The following is a 16545-nucleotide window of genomic DNA, read 5'->3' as shown; positions in this document are numbered from 1 at the left end:
AAATTTCCACGAGGAAAAAATTTTTATGCAGTAAATGATATTTTGTTGAAATTTTTTTTCTTTTGTTGAAAATCAATTCCCATTCACGCAATTTAAAAATTCAATATCGCGATTTGTATTTAAGCGTTTTTAAAACCCAATATCGCGATTTGTATTTAAACGTTTTTAAAACCCAATATCGCGATTCATATTCCCGCTAGTTTAAAATCCAATGTCGCGATTCGTATTCAGATATATTTTTAAATTTCAATATTGCGATTCGTTATCACGCGGTTGTAATATCAGACATCGATATTCGAATTTATACGCGGTTTAAACATTACTCGTTGCGATAAGTATTCAAGGACTCTAAAAAATTATGCATAAAAATTCAATACCGCTATTTGTATTTTCGTGCTTTTAAAATTCAATATCGTGATTCTTATTCAAGCGATTTTAAAATCCAACATCGCGATTCTTATTCAAGCGATTTTAAAATCCAACATCGCGATTCTTATTCACCCTATTTTAAAATCGAACATCGCGATTCTTATTCACGCACTCTTAAAATCCAACATCGCGATTCTTATTCACTCTATTTTAAAATCGAACATCGCGATTCTTATTCACGCAATCTTAAAATCCAACATCACGATTTTAAAATCCGATATCGCCTTATTCACGCGATTTTAAAATCCGGGATCGCGATTCTTTTTCACGCGATTTTAAAATCAAACATCGCGATTCTTATTCAAGCGATTTTAAAATCCAACATCGCGATTCTTATTCACCCTATTTTAAAATCGAACATCGCGATTCTTATTCACGCAATCTTAAAATCCAACATCGCAATTTTAAAATCCGATATCGCCTTATTCACGCGATTTTAAAATCCGGCATCGCGATTTTAAAATCAAGCATCGCGATTCTTATTCACGTGATTTTGAAATCCAACATCGCGATTCTTAATCTAAGGCCTCTAAAAATTGTGTGAGAAATGAACTTTCTTGTCCTATCAACACTGATGATCAAAAGTCTGCAAAACGCAGTCTACAGATCAGTCATGTTAATAAAAGACCATCGAAAAAACAAAGAATTGATGAGAAAGTCCATAAAGGTCCTTTGACCATTAAAGAAATGTTTTTTAAAATGATGTGATACATAAAATCCTGCTTATGCATAGTTACTCAAAGTTATCTAAATTATTAAAAAAAAATTATTTTAATCAAGATTTTATTTAAGAACATAATTACCATTTATTTATATTTATTTGAATAGATAATAATGTAATCATTATCAGATTGGCTATTGAATTCATATCATTTTTTTTTTGCACGTTTAATACTACAGTTATAAACTTCCTCTTTTTTGTGTTTTTGTCAATCACATCCCTGCATCATCCACCTTCCACTAAGGGTATTTTGCGTAAGCACTGAGGTCGGTGGGAGCTAGGATCAGAATTCGTAGAAAACCAACCACAGCAGGGTTTCGAACCTAAATCGACTCTTTGGAAGGCAAATGCTCTATCCCCAAGAGCCATCGCAAACTCATGTAATCAAGCATTGGGACAAACTAGCCTCGGTGGCTCAGGGGATATGGCGTTCGCCTCCAAATGAGGAGAACCAGGTTCAAATCCGAGCATTGGCTGGTCTATACAAATTCTGCTCCCGGCTCGCACTGGCTACATTGCTGACATAAAATATCCACAGTGGTCGACGGATCATGGGTATGGATCCTTTCACCTTCGGGCTAACCGTTGGAGGTTTTCGTGGTTTTCCTCCCCATGTAACTCACATGGGGGTTAGTTCCATCAAAACGTCCTCATCGAAAGCTAGTTTTATTTTATTTCACAACCGGCATTGAGCAACCGACCCAATTCTGGGCTTACGACTATCAATGTTCAACTTTATACTCTATCCTTGTGATTTTGAACCCAACCCAAAAGAAGAGGGAACTCCTGAATCAAGCATAAGGACAAACTAGACTTTGTGGAAGATTCTTTAATGAACAAAACCTCCTACAGTTAGCCTGACAGCAAGGGGATTCTAACCCATGATCCGTCCCCCAACTGAAGTTAATTTACGTCAGTGCTGTTTTCGGTGTTAGCCGGAAGCAGAGTTCGTATCAACCAGCGACCCCTGGGATTCGAACCTGGATCACCTCATTGGGAGGCGAACGCTTTACCCCCTGAGTCACCGAGAATCCCCGAAGGCTAGTTTGCCCTACTTGATCTTGGAGTTTCCTTGTCTTCCTGGATTGGTTTCAAAATCACAAGTCAGGATTGGATCATCGCTTAACGCCGGATCATCTGTTAAAAAAAATTTATAGCTCAATTTTTTTAAAAAAAGAATGCATAATTATAGTTTTATTTTTTCTTTGCTGATTTTTTTTTCTTTATGTCATTTCACTTTTTTTAAGCCTAGTTAACCTTGTTTTATAAACGTGAAGTAGCAGAAAAACTGAAGGATTTCCTACCGTTTCTTCCGTGAAATCAAGAAAATATGTAGTTATGTTTTTATAAGCCCTCGGGAGCCTATAAATGCAGAGTTCTAAATCACGATGATCACGATTTACACAAGAAATTAATTTCAAGCAGCTGTTTTTCCACGCTTTTAAAATAAGAACTAGAATTGTTTCACGATTCATAAGTCATGGGACGTGATTTCTTTTGTCAGTTGCCTTCTCTATAGCTTAATTACGAAATTCTTCAAGTCCAATTCTTTTACCGCCAATTTATTTCGTACTTTTAATTTTTAAATATCATTTCCATTAGGTTGGTGTATTATGAAAAGGGAAGTTCGGAAAAGTAAGCTTAAACAAAAACAATAGGGTTTTCACCAAAAAACAAAAATTAAATTTTAGTCATAAAAAAATTGTTTCTGTGGTCACATAACATAATTACATTTAAGTCTCTAAGAATTGACATAATAACCCAACCCATTGAGTTGAAATTTTTTTAAATATATCCTCATTTTCTAATGCAAATTAAAATTTTAGTATAGATTTCGAGAAACCTAAATATTTTCCCATTTAACTGAAGCAAAATGTCGATTGATATATATATGTGACCTCAATGACAACTTTTTATACCATTACAATTATGAAATTCGAAAAAATGTTTTTGCAATAAAACCTAATAAATAGTTAAGAAGCAGTCAAGTGCTTAAAATAGTTCAATAAGTTAAGTTAATTTGACTAGTGAAGCACTCAATTACATCTTAAAATGAATTGCGTACGATAGGGCGTTGGGCCTATGTCCAAGAGGTCGTGAGTTCCCGCCGGCTGAAGTTGCAAATGGTGACTGGTGCACGTTAAATCTGTCAGGTTACAAAGTCCTCCATGTTCCCATAACAAATCATACCTCTAGGGGTATTGAACTAGAGATAGATCGTTCTCTTGTTCAGGTCAAAATTACGATCTGTGAATGTATGAATAGATGTATGACTGGTTGCCCGCCCTATGACCGGGCTGTGACGTGTGTGTGGCTGAAGTTGTATTGGCCATAGATGGCACCACTAAAAAAGAAGAAGGCACCCTCTGCCTTAAATTTGGTTTCACCAAGCAGGCTTGTTGGTATTGACGAGTGGCATTAGAAACAACTATACTATTAATACAACAGCAATAAAGTACATTAAATGAACATTTTCATAATGCCAGTATAACGAGCACTTTTTTTTAATTTTTGAGCTGTTTACTTAATTATTCTAAACAACTTTATTCGATTTTGTGTAAATTCTTTCTAATACCCGATAGAATAATTATTAAATATCTATTAAAGGCAGTTAGGTATGTCATGGACATACATGTATTAATAACATTAGTCATTCTCATTTGATTTAACGGAGAAAAGAATTTTTATAAAATTATCATATTGATAATATCACATTTCTGGTTAAAAATAAATAAATAAATAAACATGAGTCTGGAATAAAACTAAAATATATGGTATTTATAAACCATTAATTATGTAATTTTTCTGTAACTGGTGTACTGAAAATTCTGGTTTTCAAAATAATAGTTCTTATTTCCACACATTTAGTAAAAAATACAAAACTGAAATGTAACTTTAACCGAATAAAGGGTTTTTATGCCATGCTCTAGAACAGTGTTTCCCAAACTTATGACTTTTGTGTACCCTTTCTAAATTTTTAATAAAAAATGAATGTACTTTTTACTATAAAAAAATTGCACAAAATTTAAAAATCACCACTAGCTGACACCACTAATTATTAACTGTTAACTCTTCAAAAAATAGCCAATTGAAGAATACGTAATCGTAAATTTTCATGCCTAGATTTGTTTTTTAATAAATTTTTTTTAAATTTTCGTTTGCTGCAAGATATTTCGCATAGGAATGCATACCCCCGCTAAACTGTTCCCCTGGGGGTACGCGTACCACACTTTTGAAACACTTCTCTAGAAAATCAGTATAAAATTGTCGAATTTTGCCACATTAACTAATGTTTACCACACATTATAACATTATATTTTATTTTGAGTTGAACTAAAATCATTACCAAAGCGCTTCGGTGAAAATTATCGAACTTTTTGGTGTTCCCAAGAGTCAGAAACACGGTAAATTTAACCATATTCGGGTAGTTTCGGCCATACTTTTCTCCTCGGCTTAAAATAAGAATCAAAGTTTTTGCAAAAGAAAATGTTAATCATTTTCATAAAAATTAAACCGGATTATTTTTCAACAGCAGATATTAAATTGCAGCATTAGTTATAGCAGCTTATGCTTACGAAATATGTTTAATAATTTTTTTCGTATCTTTTTTTTTCTTCTTTTTTTTTCTTCAAATTTTTTTATTTTTCCCTCAGAGCATACATTTTCAACATGTTTTAAAATGTTTATTTATTTATTTATTTTTGCCATAAATCACAGTTTAAGAAATGCTCAGCGATTCGGAAAGTCAACTTGTTACAAAGCTTTTCTATGCTCTATAAATTTGCAAGTTAAATACTTAATTTAGCTGTCTGTTCCAGCTTTGAACATTTAGTATAATCTATGCCTCGTTTTTGACAGGAAAAAAAAATTCCCACCTGAGGAAATGTTAAGCTGAAAATAATGCTGTTTAACAACATATTTTCGTGTTTATCCCCTATAATACTGAAAATTCAGTAGTAGTTAAAGATGAATGATCGATTTATTATTATTTTTTTTAAATAATCTGATACGGTATTTTCTATTGTAAGGTTTCCTTAACAGCTTTTTTGCTTTATCTTATCTGATTTGAGTGGAATAATATTTTATCAGCCCTTTGTTAACTTTGTTCGTATGTGTAAGAGTAGTTAATGAGGCGTGTGTGTTTATACTTTGGCGTAGTTTTTACAATTGCTTTTTTAATAATTTTTTTTTTTTATGTTATGCATATTGTAATTTTTATTTTTTAAGTGTGAAATAATGTCTTTTTCTTCTATTTACCACTACACTTACTAATTTTTTTTGAAAAAAATTTGACCAATTTTTTTTATTTCATTAATAAGTGCAAGGAGCTAAAACAAAACATAATACACTAGTTTTAAGTTGAAATTTTAATTTTTTTTATGTGTAAAAAACCTTTTATTTACCATCAGTTTACTATACCTAGTTATCTGGGGCAATTGAATAAAGTTAAATACTAGTTTCTACGCCATTTTTTTAAATTCTTTTTTTCTGTGTAAATTCAGAAACCATCGTATATACCAGGGGTTTCCAACTTACATGAGTCCGGGGGCCGCAATTAAAAACACCAGTCAATGCAAAATTGGCATTGCAAAATTGCATTGGCACCAAATGCGGGCCAAATGCAACCTTATCAAAATTTTATATAGGACTCTTTAATGTTTGAAGGAACATCAAATATTACTGTCAGATTTTTATCTAGTTTTACTAAACAAAAAGTATTGAATTACAAATAATAATAAATATTTTCTTGAATAAATATTTTCTTTTATGCAAAACCTGAGAAATAAATTTTTTTGCACCATTGGTATGTTAAATTTCACAGAAACGAAGAAATTAGGTTTTTTATAAACGACAGAAAAGTATTTTAAACCCATATAGATTTTTTGCGAAAACTGTCCTCAAAAAATAACAACTAATATATTTTAGTTCGCGGGCCACAAATTACTTGAAATTGAATTTTATATTAAACTATGTTGGAGAAAATATATTTAATAAAGTCATAAATAAGCTAAAAATTTTCCTTAGTATAGAATAGTAAAGTAACAGCTTTTATGAATTACAAATACGGTAATTTTATGTAATAGTAATGAAACAATTTTTGTATAAATAAAAAAAATATAGAATAGTTATGAGGTAGGTGGTGGAAAAAAAAGGTTTTTTTGTTTCTTGGGCCTAAGTCAGGTTTCAAAAATGCGTCATCTCTAGTAATAGAGAAGTGCAACTTCACTGAAAAAGACATGCGGTCAAAACTACCAGAATGTGGTTAAATTTACCGTGTTTCTAGTGTTCTATGGGAACACTAGAAAGCTCGGTAATTTTTACCGAAGCGCTTTGATAATAATTTTGGAAAAATTAATCGTTAAAATGTTGCGTTATTATAACAGGTGATAAAATTTAGTAAATGTGGCAAAATTTGGTAATGTTATTTTGATTTCTTAGAGCATGGCATAAAAATTATTTAATCAGTGAAATTTACTTTTCAATTTTGTAATTTTTTCTAAATATGTGGTAATAAAATTTCTAAATACTATGTGGTAATTTTGGCAACCATACTTTTCAATAAAACCGTTACCATATGAACGGAAAAATTACCAAATAAATGGTTTAAAAACCTTATATGTATTTTGGTTTTTATTATCAGAATTTCGTTTTATTTATATATTTTTTAAATTGTAAATGTCATTATTATACAGTACGGTAATTTTACCAGAATTTTTTTTCTCCGTGCGAGTGTGTGGAGATTTTTCTGTATTGCAATTAATGTAACATGTATTCTTTTTAATTGTTTTGTTTCACTGCGAACTACGTGTGTTTCAAAGAAGAAAAAAAAATACGTGTATTGTAGTCTTGAAGTGAAACGAATTTCTTTTCCTCTTACTGTGAATTAATACATTACATTATCAAAAATTGCAGCGGAGCTATGCGTTGTTATTTTTCAATCATTATTTAAGGTAGAAATTATTAAAAAAAATATTATGCGAATATCGCTTGGCAGCTTCTCTATGGTCACCGAACAAAATAAACGAAAACAATACCTAGCTGGGCGACATTTCAATTCATCTAGAATGTTTTAATGCATTCCACGAAATTCACATTCCTCACTCTCGAAGAAAAAGACGTGAATTACCCATTTCTCTTCAAAGTACCGGTTTATACAGATATTTATTATACCATTATAATATTCTGATCTTCACCTCGCGCGTGATAGAAAAGACCGAATGTGAAAATATTTTTTCGCCAATTCACATTTCCGTTTCCTTGTTTCTCATCAATATGCGATTTTTCGGACATCGAGCATAAATTAACATAATGACGTCAAATACACCTTGTTTTTCATGCAAATTAAATCGATTTTTCTTTATTTTCTTCCATACCGGGAAAACCTACATTGTATCGGCTTGTAATTTAAAGTTCATGGGTTCATTCTATTTTGACTATTTCATTATTTTTTTTATTATATTGATCTAATTTTATTGTAAAAGTAGATACAGCTTTGCATACGTAAACGCGTTCTGTGAAATAAATAGTTTTTATAAATGTCTCATTTTCATGCTAATTGCAAAATACAGGAAGTAAGTAACGTTTATTTAAAATAAGAATTTTTTTCTTCTAGTATTTGTGGGGAAAAACTAGTTAAGGTGATAATAAAAGTGAGAAACAAAATTAGGAAAAACCTCAGTAGCCAAGATAGAATAAAAATATATTTTTTATTATAATAAATTTTTTTTTATAATAATAAAATTATATTTTTTGATAATAAAAGTATATTTTTTATTTTTATTCTTTTTAATCAAGTTAAATCTTACCGATTCAAAAACTATGACTCTTTACTTCTTGATTCAGTGTCCGATACTAAGTGTATTGTTGAGTCGGTTTTGTTGAAACTGTCGTAATTTTGCTTGGTTCTCAATGTGTTTAACCCTTTAAGACAATTCGGAAAATAATTCCAAAAAGAAAACTGGGTAAATTTTTGCTACCTTTAGCTTATTCATGACAAGAGTGATAAGATTTTTTTTGTTCGGTTACACAATAAATGTTATGTTATTTTTAGTCAAAGAATTAAAATTGTGAGTTTTCAGAGGGTTAACTCGCGTGTATTCACTGCTGTCCAATCCATATATTTTACAAACATCCCTATTGAGACGCTGTTGCTCAGAGGATACAGCGTTTGCCTCTCAATGAGGTGACCCGGGTTCAAATCCATCCCAGCGATGTCTGGTTGAACGATCTCTGCTCTCGGCTCGTACCGACCGAAGTGCTGACGTAAAATATCCTCAGTGGTTGACGGATCATGGATTCAAATCACGATCCGTCTACCATCATTGATTTCGTGCTGTCGGAGAAACCGTGGAGGTTTTCGTTGTTTTCCTCTCTAAGTAAAGCAAATGTGGGTTAGTTCTATTAAAAAAAATTCCGCGAGGGCTAGTTTCCCAGTGCTTGATCCAGAAGTTCCCTCGTCTTCTGGGTATGGTTCAAAATTACAAGGTCACTTTATCATTGACTAAGATCGTAAAAATAAATTTTAAGGATCGCAATTAGAAAACACCCTATATAAAATGAATACCAAAGATTTCAATTACTCTTTAGTGACCAATATCATTTTTACTATACCCTTGTGTCATTATTGTTGTTATGAACAAATCACGTAAATTTCGAGAGCAGAAAAAGGAACGTCGATGCACCTTTATCTTCCTATTAGGTAGGCAGATCCAGAGATGAACGTGTGAAGGGTGCTCCAATATCGAATTTCGAACAAACAGACGTCAATCAGGAATGAAAGCTGAGCCAACATGAACCACTTGTCGACAGGTACAGAAAAAGAGGAAAAAAATTGCTGAGGTATCGTTTTCCTCTCTCGGCTCGTTGAGTTTACGATTGTCGTGGTTCTTGCCTGCTGACATTGGCCGAAATAAATTTAGCGAGCTTAGAAGGTCTCTGGGTTGAATCCAAGTACTGGAAGAGTGGGTTTCTTTGTCTCCAGGAGACCTTTAGGAATGAAAACAGGAAAAACCTCGTCAGGAAAAGTTTCTGATTTTAAAAGTGCACGGGGTCTTCGTTATTTTTTTTACTTATTTTTATAAGCACCGAGGTTTGTTGAATTTGTTGACACTTTTAATTTCTCGCTTATTTTCGTATTTCAATCAAGGGAGTGAAATGAAATTGTTGATTATCGTCTGCATAGAACAGCCGGTCCATAACGAATTTGTAATCAAATCCATACACGGGGTAAAAAAATTTTTGGTGGTAATGACTTTTCTGGTTAAAATATATATATGTATTAATATATTATATATAATTCTAGTATTAAAAAATCAAAATATAGGGTATTTAAACCAGTCATGTGGTGATTTCTTTCGTTCATATGGTAATGGTTTACCGGAAATTCTGGTTTTCAAAATTATATTTTTATTACCACACATTTAGTAAAAATACAAAACTAAAAAGTAATTTCAGCCGAATAAATGGTTTCTATTCATGCTGTACGACATCGTAATAAAATGATCAAATTTTAACACATTCACCAAATTTTTTCACTTATTATAAAACCATATTTTATCGATAAATTTTCCAAAATTATTACCAAAGCGCTTCGGTAAACGTCGGCTGTTTGCCAAGAGCAGGATTATCAATTCAAATAAAGATAGAATTAAACCTTAAAAATATAAAACTCGGCAACTGTTAATATTCAACTGCACGGAGTAAAAAATTCTGGTAAAAATGCCGTACTGTATGCTTAAAAAAAAAATAATAATATCCGGTTTACTAAACCAAATTATACGTTATTTAAACCATTCATTAGGTAATTTTTCCGTTCATATGATAACAGTCTACCGGAAATTCTGTTTTTCAAAATTATAGTTCTTATTACCTTACATTTAGAAAAAAATTACGTAACTGAAAAGTAAATTTAACCAAATAAATAAGTTTTTATGCCATGCTCTTAGGTATCATAATGAAATTACCATGATAGGATTTAAATTGCAAATTTTTACTGCATATTTTAAAACCATATTTTATTTTAATTTTACCAAAATCATTACCAAACGTTTCGGTAAAAATTACCGAGTTTTTGGTGTTCCCATAGAGCCAGAAACACAATGAATTTTACCATATTCTTGAAGTTTTGACCATACTTTTTTTCTCAGCATACCTATTCAAAATACTTATTGTATAATTATATTACTTATATTTCTGAGAAAAATTAGTAGAAATTTTAGAAGTTGACAAGAGCTATTTCTCCTAATCTAATAATGCAAGCCTTTATTTTTCCAACTTTTTATTAAAAAAAATATTTGGGCGCTTTTAAATCCAGTAATTCTAGTTATAAAATAGTTACAAATATTTCTAGTTACAAATTAGTTCTAGTTATAAATTAGTTCTTTGGATTTTTTTTACGTAACTATTATAAAAGGATTTTTTTAAATAGTTTATTTTCATTTTTTGCTGCACCGTCTAGAAGTGTTGACTCCCTTTCATATTTAAATAAACTCACGCAACGAAATAATTAGTTTCATAAACACAAAAGAAGGAAGCATAGAATAAATTGCACGAAAAATATATTCTGTGTCGTATTGTTGCGTGACTTTATAATAGGCTTATGCACATTTTTTGATATCGTGCATGTATTTCTCTTACCTTATTTAGAATTGAAACGTTGAAGTTCTTTTTCCTGCATCAGTTTCTATAATGACCAATTTGGATTTTAACTGTTTATTTATTATTTAATTTGACCGAGTTTATAATTTATCTTGGAGTTAATTTGGGAAACTTAGTTTTTACTTTTTATTCATGAATACTTTGGTCGTATTAACAAGGATGGGGTGGTTAGTTAAAAAAATTATTTACTATCTCGGGGTTCAAGAAGTTTTCCATACAAATCTTTCGTATCATTTTCACAAACTTATTTTTTATTCGCTAACTGCTAAACCTAGCCTAGAAACCTAACCTTAACCTAACCTAACCTAAACCTAGAGTGCTAACCTAACCTTAACCTAACCTAACCTAAACCTAGAGTGCTAACTGCTAAACCAAACACTTGCCACCGAGGTGAAGAAAATTGGAATCTTAAATGCTAAAAGAAGAAGAACAAGTATTATATAAAAGCTTTAAAACCGTTTTTTTTTTCTAACGTAGCAGAATAATTTTTAAAGTTTTTTCACTAAAAAATCTTAAAAAATTACACTGATTAAGCTCACTTGTTTGATAGCCTCACTTGTTTAATCGAATTGTGACATGCCTACTCATATGACTCAAACTTACAGCTCTTAAAATAGTTTAAAATGTTGCTATATTCGAAATTTAAAAGTATCTCAAGGTAAACTAGTCCTATGAGATATATTTGAAGCTATGCTATACATACACATACATCATTACGTTTTATATGCTTACGCTATCTAGCAAAAATATTAAAAGTAAAGTGGTGACAATGATGTAAACGTAGCTAATATGCTTAAAACCCACTAAGTACTTAATTTATTTTATAAGGTAATTTTAGTAATAATCTATATTATCAGAAGCAGCAATAATTTAAAAAGAAAGTATAAGACAGCAGTATATAAAAATATAATTTCTGTTACAAAGGAAAAAAAAAATTATAGTGATAATTACTTACCAAAAATATGCCCAGTTCTGGTTACTTAGGAACGAAAATAGTTTTTTAAAAAAAATAATTTCTTTAAATCTTTAATAATTTTCTGTGTTATGAAAAGCCGATACAAAGTTTATGAACATTAAAATAAAATTATTTGAATTATAAATACGTTTGAAATAATATCAAATAATTTTTAATTTGCATTTTATAATTGAAGCTTTTAACAGTATCAAAAGTTTTCTGATTTCAGGAAGAGGGCCCACTTTGTAATAAACATTTCCCGATTGAAAAATATTAAGAAGACGCTCATCAAATAAAAATTCGAGGTAATTTTATGAATATTTTCCTTTCTTTTGTATCTTGAAACCATTCAACATTAAAATTTTTTTAATTGTTTATTTAAATACTTGCTTATGTAACTTAAATTGTGAATTTCTATATAATTCTTGTGAAAAAGCCTGAATTGTTTTTCAAGTGAATACTCTGAGAAAAGAAGTATGGTCAAAACTACTAAAATATGGTTAGGTTTACCGTGTTTCTGGCTCTATATAGACACCGAAAAGCACGTTAGTTTTTTACCAAAGCGCTATGTTAATGATTTTGGTTAATTAACAATTTAATATAGCATTAAAATCTGTGATAAAATATAGTAAATAAAGTAAAATTTGGTAATTTTATCATGATTTCTTAGAGCATGTGGTATAAAGACTATTCATTCGATTAAATTTACTTTTTGTATTATTTACTTAATGTGTGGTAATAAGAATTAAAATTTTTATTAACCTAAATTTCCGGTATACAGTTACCATATAAGCGGAAAAATTACTAAGTAAATGGTTTAAAAATTTTTACTTTATTATTAATAGTTTATAAATATTAAACCATGTATTTCGGCTTTATTACTAGAATTAGATTCTTATTTGATTCTTAGCTACTTATAAAACTATTTTAAATATTTTCTTAATAAATCATTTAGCAACATTAACGAAAAGTTAACTCTTAATACTTCTTTATAATTTTTAATTGTTATTTTGTATTCATTATTTTAAATACATACATTGTTTGAATACTTTTACCTAAAATTTATAATAAAAGACAATGTAACTATTTTACCGTTTAATAATTATAAAACGTTAACTACATATTTTTGTATTAAAATGTTGCATAATAAAGTTATATCGTATTATTACTTTGAAATATAATAAAGGAAAAACTATTTTAGTTTTAAGTACTTTAGTTTGAATAATAATTAAAATCAAAACAGTAATAATAACAGAGAATATTATTAAAAAGAGATGGAAAATAAATGAAAGGGAAATATCATTAAATGACTGATAGTTAATAGTTAAACTCTCTACAGGTAAATACCATTATAACTTTTATAAATTTAATGTTTATGATAGCTAAAAAATATCTAAATATTTTTTTAGTTTTTTTTTTTAAAAGCACTGTTATTTCTTCTGTCCAGCAAGAACGTTCGAAACGGTTAGGCGACAATATCAAATAATCTTTTTATTATCTATAGAGCTATGCTGTTTATATTTTTCTTCGGATTCTTAGAAATTGAAATTATAATAACACTTAGAATTCATGTTTTTGAGAGACAGAAATCTGTGAGATTTAACGAGTTGCAAAAGAACGACGCGACCCGATTTAATAAGACACGATCAATATCCCTTTCGATAAAACCAAATCACTTCGGACTTGGAAAAAGTTTTGGGTCTAATATATTTTCTTTTTTCTTCGCATCTAAAACAAACAATAAAAAAAAGACACGTTCTAGTGAAAATTGCGGATGCCCTTAGTGACGTTGGTATTCGAATCATTTCCTTTTTACGGCAAATCCTCTGTCACAGATGGCCGATTCTAAATGGAAAGGCAGGGAAGTGGCAAAATCCTCAATTAAAATACCGCTGTTGCCCTCATGACACACACTCACTTTGTAATGATACCTCTTTTGCCCTTCACACTTTCCATTTCATATGATGAGATACCCTTTCAGTTATCGTTTGCTTTTATTGAATATCAGACGATTTTTGAAAACATCATCACGTGTCTGTTAGTGTTCTATATTTTGTTGGTTTGTTCTATATTTTGTCATCGGCTATCGTTTTTCCCCTCTTCCTTTTTTTTTATTACATATACCATATCACGCAAGGAGTTTTCAGATATATTACGACATTCTTTTCATCATTTGTTAACTACAATGTAATTTAAATTTTTTCTAAAATCATTAAAAATTAGTACAACGTACAAGATTAATAAGTTGAAATAAAGTGCATTAATAGTGTTTGTTAAAGTATATATTGACTGAAAATCTATTTGTTGATAATGTAATTAATTTTTTTTCCCTTTCAAATTACACGAATTCAATATATTATAAAAGAATGTTCATACTAATACTCGTGACTTAGGTAAAAATATCAAAAACTGAAAAACACAATATATCTGAGTTACTTAATTTTAACTATTTTAATTTATTTTTGTGATTGATTGTCTTTAAATAAATAATTCTGTTTATCTTTCACACCTTGAGATGATTATAAATTAATTCCAATATGTACAAATACTAAATAAATAAATTATGAATAATGAGCAATAATTCGAAGAATCATTTATTGTTTTATGACAGTTAGTCTTATTTAACATTAAAATAATTTTGTTTATACTCTTTTGGTAAGATGAATAGAAATAATTAAAACGTGTACAAATGTTAAATAACTATAATTATAAATTGTGGTCAATAATTTGACAACTTATTTATTATTTTATAAAAATTTATCTAAACATAAAAAAACAGCAATTCTATTCAAACTTTTTTTGTAATTTGAATACAAATTAATTAAAATGTGTACAAATATTAAATAACTTTATTTAAAAATTGAATAAATAATAGTGTGCAAATAAATACAATTTGACAAATTATTTATATTTTTATAATTCGTAGTTGCTCCATGTACATGATATCTTTACCGTGAGTGAATAATTTCGTTTCTTCTGAGAGGAATACGAATTCATCATAATGTCTGCAAATATTCAATAAATATAATATCTGAGCATTATTATGTTTCTGATAAGTTAATATCGAACAAAAAGGTTCATCAACCAGCTTCTTGAACGTCTTTGAAATGGTGTGATAAATAAAAAAAATTCCCCCCAGCAAAAGATACATCAGATTTAACGACACAAGGGAATAGATCCGAATTCTCACACGCACCGCGATACCATACCTATTTCCTCTTTTAAGTTCAGAGGATCGGCACACAAGGTTACTAATGGGGATATGGGGAGTGGTGTGTACCTGGCAGGTGTATATGGGTAGCCTTGACTGCTGTCGGGGTTGCATGATGGGAAACAAAGACTCGATTCACTAGAAACCTGCATGCGTACCGAATTGTTGGTGCTTTTCCAGATTCCGATGCTCTGTATGTGTTGTTTTTCCGTATGGGGAACAGTAGTCCGTTGACTGTCTAAGTCTAGATTTTGATTGGATTTTGAGATCTTATCTTGAGATTATAATTTCATACGGATAAGTTGATATCCACAAAGATGTAGTGATAACTATCTAAGGACTTAATTTAATATCGATCAACTTCTTATAAGAATTTTTAGGGTATTTAAAGATATTTTTGGATATCTTTGTTGTTTTTCCGCATGGGGAACAGCAGTCCGTTGACTATCTATGTCTAGATTTTGAACGGATTTTAAGATCTTATCTTGGGATTATAATTTCACATGGATAAATTGATATCCACATAAATGTAGTGGTAACTTTTTAAGGACTTAATTTGATATCGATCAACTTCTAGCAAGAAATTTTGGTATGTCTTAGTTGCTTTTTCGTATGGGGAACAGCAGTCCGTTAAATATCTATGTCTAGATTTTGAATGGATTTTAAGATCTTATCTTGGGATTATAATTTCACATGGATAAACTGATATCTACATAAATGTAGTGGTAACTTTTTAAGGACTTAATTTGATATCGATCAACTTCTAACAAGAAATTTTGGAATATCTTTGTTGTTTTTCCGCATAGGGAACAGCTCTCCGTTGACCATCTATGTCTAGATTTTGAAAGGATTTTAAGATCTTATCTTGGGATTATAATTTCACATGGATAAATTGATATCTACATAAATGTAGTGGTAACTTTTTAAGGACTTAATTTGATATCGATTAACTTTTAGCAAGAATGGAATGTATTTTTTTCCGTATTGGAAATAATAGTCCGTCGACTGTCTATTTCTAGATATTGAGATTTTATCTAGGAATTATAATTTCATACGAATAAGTTGATATCCACATTAAAATAATAGTAACTTTTTAAAGACTTAATTTGATATCAATCAACTACTGGCAACAAATGTTGGGATGTCTGTTGTTTTTCTGTATGAGAAATAATAGTTCGTTGACTGTCTATATTTTAATTTTTAAAATCTTATCTTGGGATTATAATTTCATGCGGATAAATTGATATCCACGGAGATGTAGTGATAACTTTTTAAGGAATTAATATTTTAATATATTTTGATAGTTTTGCTTTTGTATGAAACATAGCAGTGATTAATATATTTCCCATTCGTTGATACTATTTTTATAATAATAAAATCAATCTTTTGCATTATCGGTTTTTAATCCTTATTAATATTGTAAAATTCTTCAAATATATGATGTTAATATTATCTGGAGCTGTCTAAACTGAAGTTTTTATCTTAAGTGTGCACATCATATCGCTGCTATCAGAATGACAGCAAAATCTTTGTCCCTCACAACTATCAGTTAAAAGCCTTTCGTAATTTTGG

The 16545-nt window shown here is 29.9% G+C and overlaps 1 protein-coding gene across 3 annotated transcripts in view; it reads left to right on the top strand.

The window, feature by feature from the left end:
• Positions 1 to 16545, top strand: part of LOC107451426 (uncharacterized) — a 67251-nt gene that overhangs the window by 31552 nt on the left and 19154 nt on the right. The window contains exon 3 of one of the 3 annotated variants that reach the window (XR_006225273.3): positions 11992 to 12067. The exons of 1 other annotated variant lie outside the window; for it this stretch is intronic. The gene's annotated coding sequence lies outside the window, so the exon portion shown is untranslated. Of the gene's footprint in view, positions 1 to 11977; positions 12068 to 16545 lie in introns of all 3 variants that reach the window. One more of the 3 variants, XR_015429839.1, reaches the window with a different exon arrangement.

The sequence above is a fragment of the Parasteatoda tepidariorum genome, chromosome 10 (genome assembly GCF_982258835.1).
Source record: "Parasteatoda tepidariorum strain Cologne lab strain chromosome 10, Ptep-v5.0, whole genome shotgun sequence".
Lineage (NCBI taxonomy): Eukaryota > Metazoa > Arthropoda > Arachnida > Araneae > Theridiidae > Parasteatoda > Parasteatoda tepidariorum.
This window is presented reverse-complemented; position numbering and strand designations above follow the sequence as displayed.